This window comes from Sminthopsis crassicaudata, chromosome 2 (genome assembly GCF_048593235.1).
Source record: "Sminthopsis crassicaudata isolate SCR6 chromosome 2, ASM4859323v1, whole genome shotgun sequence".
In the NCBI taxonomy this organism is placed as follows: Eukaryota; Metazoa; Chordata; class Mammalia; order Dasyuromorphia; family Dasyuridae; genus Sminthopsis; species Sminthopsis crassicaudata.
In genome coordinates, this window is record NC_133618.1 from 54,575,150 (window position 1) to 54,595,693 (window position 20,544).

A 20,544-nucleotide genomic window follows, 5' to 3' on the forward strand; every position below is an offset into this window, starting at 1 on the left:
AAAATTACATTCTATGTAGACTTAGATATGTTTGAAGTATCTTTCACATTGGAATGTTTCTTGAGGATAGCAGTAGTTCCACTTTGTCTTTATATCCTCAAAAATGTGCAATGTCAGGCATATAAAAGACACCTAATGAATGCTTGTTGATTATTATACAAATAGAAAATGGTTTTATTTGTACTATTACAAACCTGTGTTTTCCAAAATGAATTTTATTGAGATATTTAGTTTTTATATTATCATCCCATGTGGCAAATAACATTTCTCTTTTAAAAAGAGGAAGAGAAAATCCCCGACAAAACCAATAAGCCCACTGAAAAAGTCTGAAAATATATGCAGCATTCTACAATGAGAGGAGATATTCTCCATCTTCTTTAGGGATATGTTAATTCTCTATAATTTTGCTATCTTCATTTTTATTGTTTTGTGGTTTTTTATCATTATCATTAACAATCATTATTATCCTCATTTTACAGATTAGGAAACTGAAGCTAAGAAAGTTAACTGATTTTACCAGAAACATAGCTAATAAATGTCTGAGTCAGAATTTTAACTTCAAATTCATATAGAAGATGACACTTTATTTTGGAAAAAAAAAGAATAAAAGGAACACAGGTTTGTAATGATAGAACTAAAATCACTTTGTATTTATATAATAATCAACAAGCATTCATAGGTGTCTATGGGATTCTAAAAGGTAAAGAGGAGGAGAGACCATATTCTAATGATGTATTGCAGAGGCTGGACCATCAAATACACGGAAGGGAATATTGAACAAAAAAAGATTGGAGAAGAAAACAGCCAACCACTCCAGTATCTTTGTCAAGAAAACTCCAAGTGAGCTCACGAAGAGTCAAATGCAGCTGGAAATGATTGAACAACAGCAATATGGTCAGACCTGTATTTGAGGAAGTTGGACATTTGTTAATTAAGTATTTTCAGACATTACTTCATTTCATCCTTAGATCTCTGTGGTATTGAAGGCATTGTTAAATTATAGAAAGAGTCAAGAAAGCTAGGATTCAAATCCCATTTCTAGAGTGCAGCCAGATGCTATAGGAGATAGAGCACTAGCCCTGGAGTTAGGCGGGTCTGAGTTCAAATCTGTCCCAAACATTTAACAAATATTAGCTGTGTGACCCTGGACAAGTCAATTAACCCAACTGCCACTCAAAAAATACCACTAATCTCACCTCTAATTTTTATGATATGTAAGATATTTTACAAGTCACTTAAAATCTTTGTGTCTCAGATATTTCTCTAAGGCTAATCTACAAAATTATAGACAAGATCTGTATTGGTAGAATAACTTACCTGCCTAGAAGTCCCCTATGTTACTGAAATCGCAAACCACTATTATATCATGTATAATCATGACAATAATCCCTACTAATAGAATTATTATTTCCATTTTACAGATGGGAAAACTGAGACCCAAAGGAATAATATAATTAGCTAAAGGTCACATAAAATCAGGACTTGAACCCAGTCTCTTGATTTATAGTCTGGTGCTATCTCCACTATATTCCACTTCCCCTCTGAAATTATCAGAAAAGCTAATGGTTAGAACAAGCTGTGGTTTGCGAAAATGCTTCAGTCTGTTTATAAAAAAAAAAAAGACATTTTAATCAATGATAAGAAGAATTAAGGGATAGACCCACTGGAACAGATGGCTCATGTTAACAGATGACAGAAAACAGAACTATTCTACTCATCCTTTTCTTGCTCCTCTATCAAAGAGAAGATCATTAAGCTATAAAAGAGTGCAATTAATACCATTAAGAGGGGATTTGAGCCAGAAAAAGTGAAGCAATAACAAGAATCCCTAGTTAATTTAATTGAGTACATGCCTATAGCTCCCAAAGACCTTCCTATGGTGAGAGTAATGATAGAAATTGTGGGGATGCACTTATTACTTCTGTCCATAATGTGAGAAGGAAGCTCAAAAGACTATTCAAGTCTAAAATGGTTAGTTAAATACATAGTTTGTGAACTCTTGAAGATATGATTACTATGAATCAAGATAGATTCAATAAAAATAAATCAAAACAAATACCTACTTCCCTTTTTGATGAGTTACCATGCTGTGTCACTCAAAGGAATTCAATAGAGCTAATATATCCCATAATCATCAAGACATTAGTCAAACTGTCCCATTGAGTTCAAATCCTACTTCAAATATTTCACACTATTAGCTGTGTGACCCTGAGCAAATCACTTTTCCCCAGTTGCCTGGTTCCCAAAAAAAATGATTGCACAAAATGGCATTATATATGTGAATGTATGGGACTGCCTGCCATCGAGAGGAGGGGGGGAGGGAAGGAGGGGAAAATTCGGAACAGAAGTGAGTGCAAGGGATGATGTTGTAAAAAATTACCCATGCATATGTACTGTCAAAAAAAATTATAATTATAAAATTAATATAAATAGATAGATAGATAGATAATAAAAAATTATATATATGTGAAGCCATACGAGATTTTTCTATATTAGCCATGTGTAAAATAATGCTTTCATCTGCATTCGGAGTTTATCACTTCCCTCTCTGGAGATGGAGAGTATTTTTCACTCATGATATTTTTGAATATTGCAAAGGGTTTCACATAGCTGAAGAGACCAACCAGTAATTTCAAAGGTAACTCCAGCCTTAGAGTCTATAATCCTATGATGTGCATGAAGCACATAGAAAGCATGTGTTTTATCTGATATTGATGATACAAAAAACTGAGAGGAACAATCAATATGTTCAATTACAGAAGCAAGATTCAAAAATATGTCTGCAGATAGAGATGCTGGGTCAAAACCAACAGGATGAAATTTAATTGATTTTTCTAAAGCTTTAGGTAAATTTAAAAATCACTGGCACAAGATGAAGGGAAATCCAAAAGAGTTTTTGAATGTAATGAGTATATTGGGTGGCACAGAGGCTATAGGACTACTATACCTGAAATCAGGAAAACCTGAGTTCATATGTGGCTTCAGATACTGTCTCTTTGATTCTGGATGAGTCACTTAACCCTGTTTGCTTCCATTGTAAATAAGATAGAGGAAGAAATGGCAAACCACTCCAGTATATTTGCCATGAAAACCCCAAACAGGATCATGAAGAGTCAGACACAAGTGAAAAACAATGAAACAACAAAAAGAGCCCTTTTTTCCAGTGATGTCTACATCCAAAGGAACAGAACCACTAAGAGGTACATAAGGATAACTGCAAGCCTCAAATTGACTTAGAAAACCACATGAAAAGACTACATCTATATTATCTATATTTTATTTTATTCATAATTAATTATTTCATTAAATAATGTTCCACTTGCATTTAAATCTGGATCTGCTGCACTAAGGAGCATAGTCAGTTTCTATGCAGACAACAGGAAGTATGTTTGACATTTTTGATTTTGAGTAGATCAAACTGCCTCTTCCCCACCCTCGTTATTGAGTATCATAGTTACATGAAGAAATTTAGCATTAGAAAAACTTCCATAAGAGACAGGATATCGAGCCATTCCTAATCAGAAAAGAGCCAGAGGTGGTACTTTCTCTCCAATCAAATATATCCTCTCTCTACCACTCTCCAGGCCCAGAAAATTTGTCAGTCTCACCTCTTGTTCAGCCTCTCAAGGGCTGTTTTGCTCCAGGCTTAAAGTTTCAAGCTGATCACCTAGTGTATTTTCCCATAGCCACAATGGCCATTCACTTTCTAGGTCTTTTCCCATACATCATTGCAGCGCTTTTCTAGGTCTTTTTCCCAGAAGAGCTTCCAGACCAGGAGTTAAGACCTCATCCTTATCTGCAGCCGGTGATCCCTACAGGGCATGCTTTCATTTAGGCTCAAAAGACAAAAATTGATATCGCACATTTTATGGTTAATTGGAAAAGAGGAACTGAGAGAGGGTGTTCAGAAAAGAGACTTTTCTCAAAGGCTCAGAACAGGGTTAGCTCAGAACTCCTATTAACTCCATGTCCTCTTCCTTTCTTTCTATCAAACTGGCCAAGAACTACTCCAAGCAAAATCTGGAAACAGATCCTAAAATTAGTTTTCACTCTGAACCTGGGAGGGGAAGAGGAATAAAATGTGTTTGCTGCTAATCTATCAATCAATAAGCATTTATGTGCACCTATTATGTGTATTGAACTGAGCTAGGCACTGAAGATACAAATTCAAATAACTAATGGAAATAATACAAAGAATGAAACAATACTTATTCCCAAGGAGCTTACAATTGAAAAACTTCACTAGTTTTTCTTTCTGAGAGCGTGTACACTAAATAAAGGAAGTCCCTGAAGTATGAAAAGCCTTCAAGGGCCAAAGAAATAAATCACTGATGGAGCAATTTCAGGCACAGGTTGGGAGGTATTTTGGAACAAGGGAAAGTTTTCCTTTAAATCACCAATTCTCAAGCTTTTTGGTGTTAAGATCCCTTTATACATTGAAAAACAATTGATGACCCTTCACCACCTCTCACACCCTGCCAAAAATTAATAATGATAATAATAATAATAATAATAATAAAATCTTTTTTGTTTCTGTGGATTACATCGAATATTTACCACATTAAAAGTTAAACTGACCCGATATTAAAATAAAAATTGTTTTGACCTCGTAGATCTCTAAACCACACTTTGAGAGTCAGTGTTAAACAGACCATGTAAACAGTTGTTTATTACTATAGTCAGCATCCTTCCTTCTTCTATCTCCTTTTTATTGAGTAAATGAGCTTAGGCAAACTCCTTCATATCTCTGAGTCTCAGTTTTTTTCTTCTGTATTTTGGGAAGAACAGACCAAATCCCAATTGGGAAGTCAGGGAAAAAAATCAAAGGGAATAATTTTTCTAGCCGAGGACAGAACTGGGAGACAGACAGAAAGATGTATAGAAAATAGAGGCACATCAAGGAGCATTCCAGTGTAGGGAGAGGCTGTGCACCAGGGCAAGAAGAAGTCTCACCCATACAAACTGTTTTCTTGGTGTTAATTGTGAGTCCAAAATTAGCACCAGTGGCAAAGAATCAATCCCTACTTTGTTAAATCTTCACTTCAGAGGCTGTATTGAGTGCGCAGTCACCTGCAAACAACAAAAAAAAAAAATCATGCACCAACACTTCCTCCACTTTAATTTTGCCTTGTAGTCTTTTCATGTTGAAGAATTTACCATCAGTGCAATAGTTGGCTTTGATGCCATGTAATTCTTCTCTTTGAAAGCATTTGACATCATGGCTGAAGAAGCATGGGAACAAATACACAGCCTTGTTTCACTCCATTGGTGACTGGGAAAGCTTAAGAGTATTGTCCCTATCCAAGATATACTCAGTCCTTAATTCTAAAATACTCATTTTAACCAATAAGATTTGATTGCTGTTTGATGGACATCTACTCTTTTGAAGAATACATAAACTGTGAACCCACAACCATGATTGACTTTGGTCTATGAAAGATGACCAAATTATCATCCTTTTATTAATAATCTGTTGTCCTTACTAATAAAAATGATTAAATGACCTAGAAACTATATCTCTCAAATCTTTTTAAATGTCACATTAACCTAGAAAATAGATCAAGGAGAAATAAAAGAGAGAAAGAGAGAGACAGAAAGAGAGAGAGTCTAGTAACATAGCTCAATGAACAAAAAAAAAAAAAAAAAGCCTAGATCTCTTGCAACCAGAGGACAGGTAGAAATAAAAAGAATCCATTGATTACCTTCTAAAAGAAACCCCAAAATGAAACTTTATGGGCAGAAATTAAGCCTTCTGAGTCAAAGGGGGAAAAAAACACATACTTCAAACAACCAGGAAAATTTTTTTTCAAGTACTGAGTAGCTACTATCAGGATCATATAAGATAAATCAGCCACTATTCTAAAGAAGCAGAGAACTTGGAATATGATAATCTAACAGACAAAAAGAAATAGGTTTATACCCCAAAATAACTTATGCAACAAGAGGAGTGCAATCTGACAAGAGAAAAAAAAGTGTATCTTTTATAAAATAGAGGATTTCCAAACATTTCTGATGAAAAGACCAGTTCTAAGTAGAAACTTAAAAATATAAACATGAGAGTCAAGAGAAACATGGGCATGCAGTGACTGGGGAGTAAATATACACAAAACTGGGTACTAGAATATATTTTCCCTCAATAAAAAAATAAGGGAGAAAGGGGAAAAGAAGAATTAAAGGCAGAGATTAAGGGAAGGATTAGTCTTCAGGAAAATTTTAAGGAGGGTAGACTTAAAAGTGTTTCTTAGAAAGAAGAAAGAAGAGTTGTTGTGGGCTCTGGGTAAAGGAAAGAGAAAAAGAGTAAAATAATATAAGAAGATTTAGAAAATTAGTATTGAATCTACTCTTCTCTCAACACTCTTTTTTTTATAAAAAAGGAGTTAGAGAATGAAAAGAAAAAGTACAAGTGCTAACAATGAAAGTACTGTGAACAGTGGAGGGAGCAGGAACAGTTTATTGGTATAAAAAGAAATGATTTGCACTGCAAAGGAAGAATTAAGTCCTTACTTATTCTTTTCTCTCCAGACTTAGGAGTAAAAGAGAATTTTGATGAGTTGGACAGTTAATGGAGTGAAGGTGAGTCCTCCCTCACCCAGAATAAAAATAAGAAAATGGAAGTGAGCACATCATCTTCCAAGCCATCACTCTCAAGTCTTTACAATCACTCTAACCTTCTAACCCCAGGACCCCAAGACAACTGTGCCCAGTTGTCAAGGAAAGTCAAACGTGAGAGTATGGCATAAAAATTGCAGAGGAGCTGCATAGTGGGTCTGCATTGTTCTAAATATTTGGGGGAGGGGATTGATTTGTTCTAAATATTCTGAACAATAACCAATAAGAATCCCCAGAGTTCCAGAGTAGGGTGCCTGGAAGGAAATGAAATCTGAGGCATCAGCGGCATGGCACCAATCAATTAATCAATAAACACTTATTAAGTACCTCCTATGTGGTAGGCATGGAGGATACAAAGAATAAAATAATTCCTTCTCTGAATAACATGGAAGTCTCCATGGAGACTTGCGTTTACACCCTCCTTCTATAGGGAGGTATACCAGCCCAGAAGATCTGGGGATGGGAGGGCATACTTGGCCACATCTGTTATGTTACAGATAAAGAAAATTGAGGTTCATAGGGATAAAGTGACTTGTCCAATATCACTTAAGTGATAATTAAGAATTCAAATGTAAGCCCTCTAACTCCAAGCTCTTTGCACTACAATATTCTGTGTGATGAGGAAGAAAACAATGGGTACCTCCCTGCAACAGTAATGGGACTGTTCAGGTCAACCTGTAGAGCCTACAAAGGACTTAACAACTCAGGGTAGAAGTGTGATCATTGCTAAAGAGGAATGAGAAAGCATTACATTAGGGAATGCCTTTTGTTTCATAATCGCCAACGTTCCTTACCTACACTCAAAGAGGTCCTTGCTGCAACATCCTTCCTAAGTAAATCTGTTTTCTGAGCTAAATCACTGAGAGAAAAAAAAAGTCCTTTGTACTTTTGCCTGGTGGAGGAGATGCTGGGATTTTGAAATCAGTTCCTTCTCTTGTAACTGCTTCAATACTTAAATTCTAATGGGGGAAGGGAGAAAAGGGAAGATTTATATCCTATTTTTACTTAAGTATTATATAAGCAGTTGTATGGTGGGAAATATTTAATAACCAACTTTGCAAGGTATAAAATATAATATTATTAACATTTTCTTCATGATGCTACTAAATCTAAACAATCAAAAAGCAATGAATTAAGTTCTGGCTTATAATATTTTCTGATTTTTCAATTGTAAATGCTCACAAGGAAAATTTAATACTCTTCTCCAGTCATTAAGAGTACTCCCCTGGATTGGGACTAATTTAAGATTAGTCTTAAATTATTTGCACTCACAATTGCTTTTCACTGGAGAAATTTTTATACCCCTGGGCATATAGGCATATAAAATGTATATAAATCAAATACTTACTGATAATAAATTGCAATTTTGTGACACCCCTCCCCACAGTCAGTTAGGCCATCCATTGATCATCACCCAGAGTTTAAAAGAGGCTTTGCCCTGGATATAAGCTAGAATGGAATGGGATAAAAGAGAGAATTAGCATAGTCATCTAAGAGAGATTATGTTCTGCTGAACAGTTTAAGAAAGGCTTCATGGAGTAGCCAGTAGGCAATAGAGTGAAATGAATTTTGGTATCAATAAACCTACAATCAAACTTCAGTTCTATTTCTCATTAATTGTATGTATTTATAGAAAGACATTGATAAGATTTCCACTAAGAATGAAAAGACATGGAAGTGAATTGTGAGTTCCACTGGGGAGGGACCCAACATATCTATGAGATGTTTGATTTCTTATCATAACATTTTCCTTTGGTTTTATCAGATTTTAGAATCAGATTTTACCTGATGAATGAAAAAAAAATCATTACTTGTTAATCTAGATTAACTCTTATAAATAGGGAAAATGAAGATTCCAAAAAGAAAGTAAAATACCAAAGGTTACATAAAGAGTGAGTGTTGGTCTAGAACAAGAAAGGTCCAGCTCAGTAGTCATCAGCTGCTCTCTCCAAATCTGTCCATATAGTTCAATACTGCCTTCCTTGTACAGGAGAAATCTCCAAGGAAGTGACATTATAAAATAGTTGAAAAGTTGAAGATCAAAGGTGAGTAAAGGATATTGGAAAAAATTGGTTATAAAGACACATCAAAGATCTTTCTACCCATTTCAAATAAAATAGATGAGATTCTTATACTTTTATTAGCAACAACCAGAAAACTGGTTTTTGTGTAAGCCAGAGCTAGGGGGTTGCTAATCTTCTAAGCTTTGGGCTTACTACTTCAGATAATGAGTCATTTCCCAAGCCAGAGTTCCAATGAATTTATGGCACTTGATAAGGCCCCAGGTTTCCCATAAAATGTCCAAGCTAAGCTGATCCAGGCACTGGAATCATTTTGTACCTTCTTTTTGAATACTAGCCATGTCTGGAAAAATAGCAATGATGGTAAAAAAAAAAAAAATACCTTGTTTTCCAGCAATTTTTATTTCTGGGAGCCCCACCAATCTTTTCCCCACAACTCTATTTGCAGGGAGATCTCCATATTCTAAACAGGAGCTGCTAACAAGAGACAGGATGTTCTTATGGTTAGACCACCTCTAGAGTATTGTACTGTCTTCTGTGTATCATTTTTTTAGAAAGGATATGGTAAAACTAGCTTAGACAAAGAAGAATGACTGAATTGGCTACAGAAATGGGGAACAAGCAATATGGCCAAAAATTGAAGGAGTTTAGGATTCTTAACCTAAAGAAGAGAAAATTTAGGGGAGATACAATCTAAGTCTTCAAATATAGAAGAAATATTTTATAAAAGATGGATCTGGTTTGTGTATATAAATGCTTTATGAATATGTAATGAATTTTTTAAATTATTCTACCTGGCCCAAGTGGGAGGGATATTTTGACACCATACCCCCAAATAAAGACATACTGAAAACAGAGTGATTCCTTCCTTAAAAATAATTTAGATAGCATTTTAGAACTTACAAACGCCTTTTATAATCATATTCATTATCTTACTTGATCCTCATAATAGATGAACAATCAAAAGTGGTGATTCAAAAATCCAGTCTAAGCTGTCTGCTTCCTGGACTATTTTCCACTTGTGGTGGATTGGACCTGGAAGGTTAAGTCTGAAAAAGGAGCAAAATAAGACATATAAACTGTCTAGCAATCAACAATAGGAGGCCAGCTTAACAATGGGAACAGAAGGTTTTTCAAAGCAAAGAATATTCATCCAAGAAAAAGAACTGATACAGAAAAACATAACTTCTAGTTTATTTTATTTTATTTATATACCCAGTTCAAGACTTACCTTTTGCAAGAAGCTCTTTCTTGATTAAAGAAATGCAAATTTAAACAACAGTGAGGTACCATTTCACACCTATTAGATTGGCTAATATGACAGAAATGGAAAATGATAAATGTTGAAGAATGTGTAGAAAAATCAGAATACTAATACCTTTTTAGTGGAGTTGTAAACTGATCCAACCATTCTGGAAAGCAGTTTAGAATTATGCCCAAAAGGCTATAAAACTGTGCAGATTCTTTGATCTAATCATACTACTAGGTCTGTATCCCAAATAGATAATATAAAATTGAAAAGGACCCACATGTACAAAAATGTTTGTAGCAACTCTTTTTGTGGTGGCAGAGAACTGGAAATTGGGAAGATGCCCATCAATTGAAGAGTGGTTGGACCAATTATGCTGTGTGAATGAATACTATTATTCTATAAGAAATTATGATCAGGCAGATTTCAGAAAAAAACCTGGAAAGATTTACATCAACTAACCCTGAGTGAAGTGAGAAGAACCAGAAACATTTTAACAACATTAAGAACAGTAAGAACAACATTGTGCAACAATTAACTTTGATACTCTTTGCTCTTCTCAGCGATACAATGACAGAAAACAATTCAAAAAGCGTCATGAGGGAAAATGCTGTCTACATCCAGAGAAAGAATATTGTCTGAATGCAGATTGAAATATACTGTTTTCAATTTTTTTGTTGCTTTTTCTTTCTCATGGCTTTTCCCTTTTGTTTTGAGTCTTCTTTTACAACATGATTAATGAATAAATATGTTTAATATGATTGTATATATTTAATCTTTATCAGATTGCTTACTGTCTTGAGCAGGGTAAGGAGGAAAGAAGAAAAAAATTGAAACAAAATCTTATAAAAGTAAAGGTTGAAAACTATTTTTATATGTAATTTTAAAAGATTTTTAAATTAGAATTTTAAAAATTTAATTAAAAAGAAGCTATTCTTTGACTTCTTTAATCTTCCCTCTTTGATAATCTTCAATATATTTTATATAAATTGTACATAGATGTTTGCATGTTGTCTCCCCCATTAAACTGCAAACTCCTTGAGATTAAGAACTTTTTGCCTTTCTTTGTATTTCCCAGCACATAGTAGGTGCTGAATAAATGTTTATTGGCTGATTAAATGTTTCAGGTCTATGTTCAGAAGCCTCAAGCAGTTACAGATACACATTGAGCTGTTTTATAATCAGGTGATCAGGAATCTCCAAACCTTGATCTCCCAAGTCAATCAAATTTCAAGAATGATTGCAATACCAATTAGGGATCAAAAAAAAAAAAAAAAGACTAACTTGCAAAGGATAAAGGTGAGAGGGGGTACTTAGGATGCTTTTCCTCTATTATAACAAGAACTTTTTCTGATCATTTTTGACCAGAAGTTATTTCAACACTTTTGCTTTACAATGGTACTTGATGGATAGAATAGATGCATTTCATCAAAGCTGTAACTAAGGAGGGACTCAGAGTTTTATTCTAAGTCATCAAAAATTAGAGGATAATAAATAGTGATTGTTAAAGATGGCACAATTTTTGTGCTGGTTAAATTTACATTTAACAGCACCTGTGCTCCTTCAACAGCATGGAAAAAGACTGTGCCTGGCACCTAATTAGAAAAACTAATTAGATAAAACAAGAAAGCTATCAGAAGTGGCATTAATAATAGCTATAATTACAGCTTACATTTATATAGCACTTACCAGGCTTTGTGTTAAGCACTTTATAATTATCATCTCACAATTTCTGGATCATTCAAAGACTCAATAGCTATTCTAACCAGTGAAGACTTCTGATTCATTTAAGCAGTCAGCCAAAGATACATAATGTCAGAGCTCTCCATGGCCTTCATTTGTCTGCAAAGGCTTATAATCCCAAAGAAAGGAGGTGGTATAGAGTTGGAAGCTTGAGCTAAGAAACTCCAAACCCTCTATACTTCTCAGAAAAGAACCTTCCCTCCAGCTGGATACCTCTCCAAGAGCCCTGCCTTTGCTCCATGTCATGGATAATGAGTACAGGGGTCCCTTAACCAAGGATGATCCCTAATACAAGCTTAGGTAATAAAGTGCTGGTAAATGTTTAAGAAATAAAATGTATGCACACTTTCAAATTTAAAATACATCACCATTTTTTCAATCACTTTCTTGTCTAGAAAATTAACAAACCAATAAATTCAAAGCCCAAATTTATAGCAATTACTTATTTCTGCGTTATACTTGTTCCTATTGAAAACTTAGCAATTCATTAGATTTGAGCTGACTTAATTATCCATGCATATATCTGGTAAATAAAAACTAATAAAATATTTAAAAAAAAAAGATTTGAGCTGACTTTAGCTCACTCCTGGATTTAGAGCAATTCACTGGATGGCCACATTTGTGGCTGATAAGGCTGGTCTCCATATCACTAACAACCTGACTCCCTAGAAGCCAGGGTACCACCTTTTTCTAATTCAGGAAGTCAGTATATCAGACCAGAAAGTGTGCCAACTATCTTGGGAGACACTCCAACTTTATTCTGAGGAAGTAAAGCACAGAGGTCTCAAGTACATAATCAAGCAATTGTTTTACTTAGGCAGAGATATCATAAACACTTATTAATTTCCTGCTTTGTGCCAGGCACTCTGCTAAGGGTTGGAGACACCAAGAAAGGAAAAGACATTCCTTGCTATCAAAGAGCTCTCCAATGAAGGAGATAAGAAGCAAAGGACTGTTTGCAAATGAGATATACAAAGCATAACCTGAAATACTCAACAAATTGAGGGATCAGGAAAACCTTCTTAAGAAAGATGGGGCTTAGGGAATTGAGGAAAATCAGGAGGTAGAGGTGGGAAGGGAGAGCATATGGGGGACAGCCAGTGGAAATGTCCAGGGTCAGAAGATAGATTGTCCTGTTCAAGGAACAGCAAAGGAAAGCACCATTGGATTGAAGAGTATGTGGGGAGCATAAGGGGATAAAAATAGTGGAAAGGTATATAATGAAGGTGACTACACTCAACTTTGCATTATACATAAAGGTGTGCTGAGTAATCCCAGAGAGATAGTCTATAGAAAATGGAGGTTGGTTCTGTCAGATCTGGGGAGCTCCAAGGAGTATGTAATCCCCCTATGCTCCTCAAATTGGTCCCTCCCCTCCAGATGGCTATCTGAGGGCCCAGATCTACACCTGGGGGGAAGTTCCTTATCAGCAATTGCCAAATGGCTATATTTAAGTCAGTTTCTAACCTACACATTTCTTCTCTCCAGTAGCAGAATTCCAGGTAAGGTCTTCCCCAGACTGGCTCTGCCATGTTCCTCAATCTGATAGCACTGGCCATGAGGTGTCCTTAGGTCTCTATATGGCCCACTATTTTCAAGTTAGTGCCTAGGCCTCCCCCAATTCCAACTTAAATGGTGATGTCCCAAGTTCTCTCCTCCTAACCAAGTGGATTCAGATGTGATGTCCCCAGTTCTCCCCTGCTAACTCAAATGGACTCAGGATCTCAGGATCATAGGAAGTGACCCCACAATAGTCATCATGTTCAAATCCCTCATATTACAGATGAAAAAACCTGAGGCCCAAGAACCTGACTCCAAGCTGTATTCACAAAGGCCAACATAACTCAACCCACTTGGTCTATAGCCTTCATTTTGTTAATTTTCTTAGAAGACTTTGCCCATTGTAATGAGATAAAAAGAATGCTGGATATTGGAGAAAAAGGATCTGAGTTTAAATCATAAACTGATAATTAATATTTATATGATTTTTGGCAAATCATTTCACTTTTTTTCATTTAATAAGCATTTCTCTTTTCTTCTTTATTCCTCCTACCCTCCAATCAAAAAAGAAAAAACAAAAAACCCTTTCACCAGCAAAACAGAATTCCATAATGTTCATGTTCAAAACATGAATTTCATTCTTCATACTCAATTGTTCATCATGGAGACTGGAATCGTGGTTAATTATTGCATTGTTCAGATGAGTTTTTAAGTCTTTAAAAGTTATTTAACAGTATTGTTGTTATAATGAAAATATAATGAAAATTGTTTGGCTAATTTTACTCTGTGTCAGTCTATACAAATATTTTCATGGCTCTTTGAAGTCAATACTTCTGTAATTTCTTATCTCACAATGCTATTCCATTATAGTCATAATTTGTTCAGCCACTCCCCAAATGATAGACACGTTATTAGTTTCTGGTTCTTTATTGCCACAAAAAAAAGAATTGCTATAGATTTTTTTATTAAAACTTTTTATTTTTCAAAACAGTGGACAATTCTTCAAAACCCTGTGTTCCAATTTTCCCCTTTTTCCCCCACGCCCTCCCCTAGCTGGCAAGTAGTCCAATATATGTTAAACATGGTAGTATATGTTAAATCCAACATATATATATATACATATATATATGGACAATTATTATGCCACACAAGAAAAAAAAGAGAAGGAAAACAAAATGCAAGCAAACAATAACAAAAAGAGTGAAAATGTTCTGTTGTGAACCACGCTCATTTCCCTCAGTCCTCTCTCTGGGTATGAACAATTGGAACTGGTTTAAAGCATTATAGATTTTTTTTACATTTTTTAAAATTGTTGTCCAGAGTAGCTGAACCATTTCATAGCTCCATCAACATTCATAGTCTCACCAGACATTTTTCCCCATAATCCCACCTACAATTATTCATTTCATTTTTGTCAACTTTGCCAATCTAATGAATGAGCTAGTAACTTAAGCATTCTGCATCTCAGAAATCTCTGAAAAATGAAGGGCTTTTAAAGCTAAAGAGAGAATTTAAACTTGGTCTTGGAGGTGATTGGAAGCCAGTGGAGCTTATTGAATAGGAACATAACATAGTCAGATCTAAGTTTCAGAAAAATCAATTTGGCAACTGAGAAGGGGATGTAATGAAGTAGGGAGAAACTTGAAGCAGAGAAACCAATCAGCAGCCTGCACAGGGATATAACAATGTGAGAGAAGAGATAGAGTTATTTATCCACAAGTGATATTAAGAAGATAAAAACTTTTTGAACTTGATAACTGATTGGACATGGACTTAATAACTGATTGGATATAGTGATTGTCAATGAGAGAGAAAGAGAGAGTGCGGAATCAAGAACACCAAGGATTTAAAATTGAGTGAGTAGAAGGATGGTAATATGGTGGTATCCTCTGCAGTGGTCCTCAAACTTTTTAAATAGGGGCCAGTTCATTGTCCCTCAGACTGTTGGAGGGCTGGACTATAATAAAAACAAAAACTCACACTTTGTCTCCACCCCTCAGCCCATTTGCCATAACCCAGCAAGCGGCATAAACGTCCTCAGCAGCTGCATCTGGCCTTCAGGCCGTAGTTTGAGAACCCCTGCTCCACAATAATAGAGAAGTTAGGAAAAGAGGCCATGGAGGAAAAGATAATGAGGTCTGTTTTGCACATGGTAAACTTAAGATACCAATCAGACACCTAGTTTACAACATTCAATAGGTAGGTAAATATTAAAGATTAGATATTTTAAATCAGGAGAAAAGTTAGGTTTGGATAAATAGATCTGAGAATCATCTATACACAGATGATTATTGACTCTATGGAAGATGATGTGATCACCAATTTTAAAAGTATATATTTGGAAATCTTGATTTTAGGGAGAAAATAATGATAAGGAAAACAGTTTTGAAATCAAGGGATCTAGATCCTAAGTCAATCTCTCTCTCTTCCATTTCCTCTTATTAAAAAAAAAAAAAATGAGCTGCTAGTGAGTCCAGGAGCAGCTGCCTCATGTATTATTGAGAACTTTCACAGCATAACCAGCAACTTCGATTGCCTCACATCCCCACATTGCCTCCAAAATGGGAACTACTGTCAAGGATCAGCTGATTATGAATGTCCTAAAGGAACAACAGGTTCCCCATAATAAGATCACTGTTGTTGGGGTTGGTGCAGTTGACATGGCATGTGCCATCAGAACTTAATGAAGAATTTGGCTGAAGAATTTGCCTTAGTTGATGTCATAGAAGATATAAATAAAGGGAGAGATCTCCAGCATGGCAGCCTTTTCCTCAAAACACCAAAGATTTTTTTCTGGCAAAGACTGCAAACTCAGGGCTTGTTGTTGTTAGGGCTAGGGCACGCCAACAAGATAGAGAAAGTCATCTTAAGATGATTCAGTGTAATGTGAATATCTTTAAATTCATTCTTCCCAATATTGTTAAATACAGTCCTAATTATAAGCTGCTTATTGTTTTCAATCAAGTGGATATTTTGACTTATGTGGCCTGGAAACTAAGTGGCTTTCCTACAAACCATGTCATTGGAAGTGGTTGCAATCTGGATTCTGCCCATTTCCATTTCCTCATGGAGATGTCCATTCTTCAGGTTTCTAGGGATAGGTCTTTAGGAAATATGGAGACTCTGATACTCCTGTATGGAGTGATATAAATGTTACTGGTGTATCTCTGAAGAATCTTTATCCTACTTTGGGAACTGATTCTGATTCAGAGAAATGGAAGGAGATTCATAAACAGATGGTTGAAAGTGCTTATGAGGTGATCCAGCTGAAGGACTACACTTCCTGAGCTGTTGGCTTCTCTGTGGCAGATCTAGCAGAAAACATTATGCAGAATTTTAGGAGAGTGCATCCCATTTACACCATGATTAATGGCTTATATGGCATTAATGAAGATGTCTTCCTTAATGTCCCAAGTATCTTGGGGCAGAACAGCATTTAAGATGTGGCAAAGGTAAATCTGAATCTAAAGGAGGAGAGCCATTTAAAGAAGAGTACATGGGCAGTTAGGTGGCACAGTGGATAGAGTGCCAGCCTTGAAGTCAGGAGGAGCTGAGTTCAAATCTGGCCTCAGACACTTAGCACTTCATAACTGTGTGACCCTGGGTAAGTCACAACGCCAATTGCCTCAGAAAAAAAAAAAAAAGTACAGATACTCTTTGGAGAATTCAAAAGTAATTTTAAAGTCTTTTGATGTATTGCCACCATACAGTCTAGAGAACAAGACAATGGTTAAGGGATTATGTATGATGTGCTTTTCATCTGAGTCAAATCTTTCTTCTGTTTAGTGACTGAACACCTAAATTAAAAACCTATGAACACTCTAGTCTCTTCCTAGAGTTAGAAATGGGAAATGAATGTGACTACTATTTGTTAAATCCTGTTGTTGTTTACATATGACTTGTACAGGTTCAAATAGTTGCTATCAAGCCTTGTAGGAGATATAGGTTCTCTCTTATAGGTCCAGAAAACAATATTGCTGGACACAATATACCATATAGTAGCAATACTCTATTGATACATTGATTATCTTTATGCTGCCGTCCATTAGGGCTCTACAACATGATCCAATGTATCACCTTTCCAAAGGACCTGATTTTGTCCAACTATATATTTAATTGTAAATTTCCATATTATATAAAAGATCTATATATGTACAATGATGCAACCAAATCCTCAAGCATCATATTAATCCAAATATTGAATAAACAACAAATAATTAAATTTTTAAAAAGAAAATGAGATGTCAATACTTCATACATTGTATGAGCATAAATCTGTGACTGTCGTTTAAGTTCTCTGGTCTCATTTCATCATCATTTTTTTTTAAAAGGAGGATGACAAAAACTAGATGTTTCCCAACATGCCTTCCAACTGACTGGTCTGTGATTCTACATGAGGGTCAGATGAGATTACTAGAAGCCACACACTTCCTCTGCCTCCTTCAAAGCTAAACTTAAGCTCTATCTTCCTCGTCCTTCTTCTCTCCAGCCTTTCTCTCCAAGGTTGCCTTATGGATAGGTTGGTGTCCCTCATACTTAAAGAGTTACGATAGAGTTATAGTAGGTCCAACTATGGCTGATCAGACCAATACAAGCTCAGAATGCTTGCCACAGGTTGAACACAAATAATCCCTATCAGTATTTGGGGTACACTCACTAACTTTGTGTATCTCCAGTTTCTTCTGAGCTAATTCAATTCTGCTTTGCTCATATAGCACAGGACATTCTCTGATGAGGGCACACCATGATGGGCAGTCCTATGACAGTGTCAAATAATCAATTCTAAAGTTTTTAAGAGAGACTTTAAAAGAGTCCTTGTATTGCTTTTTCCGACCAGTTATCTCTACCTATCTATGTATTTGTTGTCTTTCCCATTTGAATATAAATTCCTTGAAGATAGGGATTGGTTCTGTCTTTGGGCTTTGTATTCCCAGAATTAAATAAGCACTGGCCTGCCACATAGTTAGCACTTAATAAATGATGTGTAATTAATTAATTGTCCTAATAAAGATAATTCCCAAGGCTAGAACTTTAGTCAATTCAGTGATAAAATAATCCAAAAGACCAATATAGTTGAGATATTCAGAAATTATCTACCTCCTCCATATTTTATCTTCCATTTCGCTCTGGCCTCCAACAGGGTTTGGAGACCATGTGCAAGGCTTATAAAATAAACAGTCTTGCATATTTCTAGAGTCACAGTTTCCAACTAGCTGGATTGCTCAATGCTTTGTTTTAGCAGCAGAGACTAGGAGTTGCTCCTTGCAGTGAATGAGGGCCCCTGGGTTTCCTTGAAAATAGGAGGACTTTGCTGTCACAGAAAGGAAATACTGAGTGCAGAGATAATAATCTGCTTGTGACCTACACACTGTGATTACTTTTCCCAGATTGAGAAGTCTTGGGGTCATTTCCTTCAGGAGAGATTTTTATTTGCATTTTCTTGATGGACTGAATTCCAAAAGACTTGTGATGGAGAGAGCCATTTGCATCCAGAGAGAGGACTATGGAGACATATTATTTTCACTTTTTTAATTGTTATTTGCTTATTTTTTCTTTCTTACTCATTTTTTTCCTTTTTGATCTGATTTTTCTTGTGCAGCTTGATAATTGTGGAAATATGTATAAAAGAATTGTACTCATTTAACCTATATTTGGATTTCTTGCTGTCTAGGGGAGGGGTGGGGGAAGGGAGGGAGAAAAAAATTGGAACACAAGGTTTTGTAGGAATGAATATTGAAAGCTATCTATGCATGTATTTTGAAAATAAAAAGCTATACACATACATATACACACACATGCACACACGCACACACACACACACACACACACACACACACAGAGGCAGAAGAGAATTTCATTTATAACATAGAATGCCAGCATTAGGAAAGACTTTAGGACATAAAGGAATGTTATAGTTGGAAAGGTGTTAGTTCCTCAAATCCCCCATCTTACAAGTAAAGAAACAGAAGCCTAGAGGTGAAAAGTTATTTTCCCAAGATCACAAAAGACCCAGATAATCCTACTGAGTCCTAATTTAGACCTCCCTCCATTTCTTCCAAATTCAGTTCCTTTTCTTGGGCTAAGAAAAGAGACCTTAGTAGTTACCGGCAACTTCTTATTGACTGATTGGTTAAATAAGAGGCCATATGGTTTAGTAGATAAAATATAGAATCTGGACACCCATGTTCAAATGTTATCTCAGGCATTTACCACCTTTAAAATAATGAGCAAAGTCACTTAATGTCATGTTCCTTCCCTATAAAATGAGAATAATAATACTTGACCTAACTAACTCATGGAATTATTGTGAGGAAAGTGTTTTGCAAATCTTAAAGGGCTGAAGAAACCTCAGCTATTATTAATATGTGCTTTTTTCTGATCATTGGGAGAGATTTTAAGTCTACTTTCAATTTATGATTTCGCTGGGTCTTTCACAATGTACCCAGTGTAATGAGTATCCAGGGAAGGAGATGATTACTATTGGGGAGGGGGTGGTTATTGATAGGAAAAGCTTTCAAGGCTTCCTGGATCACAGTAAGGGCTCTATGACTATTTTTATTGTACTCTTAATCACTAAATACTTTGTTAAAAAAAAGAATGAAACAATCCATAATTATATGTTACCATGTTTCAAGATAGCAGTGATTTCATACTTTGTGTGTTCCCTCCCTGAGGCAGACCCCAGGTCTCTCCACCCTAGTTGCAAGTTTCCAATCCATTCTCCATTCAGCTATCAAATTGATCTTCCTAAAATACAGATCTAACCATGTCAACTCTCATCTTCCATTCAAGCCCTCCCGTGACTCCATATTGTCTGCAAAATCAAATATAAAATCTTCTGACTTTCAATGTCCTTCATAATCTGACTGAATTTGAACTCAGGTCTTCTGACTCCAAGTCTTTTTTTCCTCCACTGAACAATTTTTTTCCGCTTATACATTTATATTATTTTAATATACATTTCTTTATAAATCATGTTGATTGACTCCCAGTCTTGAGATCTATCCACTGTGCCACCCAGCTATCATACACTCTGCAATCCAGTGACCCGGACCTCCTGGTTGTATCAGATGATCCATCTCCCCTCTCTGGGTACTTTCTCTGACAATCTCTCATATTGGGACATTCTCCCTTCTTATATCTCCCTCTTGATTTCCTTGATTCCATTTAATTCTCAGCCAAAGTCCCACCTTCTGCCTAATGCCTCCCCCACCTTCCCTCAATACTTACTCTGAGATTTATCTATTTGGACCTTGTTTGTACATGTTTGTATTCATGTTGTCCCCATTGGACAATGAGCTCCCTAAAGGCATGGTGATTTTTTTCTCACACTGCTCAGACAGCACCAAGGACATAGTAGGCACTTAATAAATGCTTATTGGTTTGATGACCTAGTTGCTGTGGACAAAAAAAAATAATAAT

General features: G+C 35.8%; 1 long non-coding RNA gene and 1 pseudogene across 1 annotated transcript; one reads left to right on the plus strand and one right to left on the minus strand.

The window, feature by feature from the left end:
- Positions 1-2,444: 2,444 nt before the first annotated feature.
- LOC141553207 (uncharacterized) lies at positions 2,445-9,681 on the minus strand. Its single transcript, XR_012485316.1, has 3 exons — positions 9,567-9,681; positions 7,958-8,058; positions 2,445-5,070 (listed from the first exon to the last, which is right to left on the minus strand). It is a non-coding gene; the product is annotated as an uncharacterized LOC141553207 (long non-coding RNA).
- A 6,002-nt stretch (positions 9,682-15,683) lies between these two features.
- Positions 15,684-16,562, plus strand: LOC141552632 (L-lactate dehydrogenase A chain pseudogene; annotated as a pseudogene).
- Positions 16,563-20,544: the final 3,982 nt, after the last annotated feature.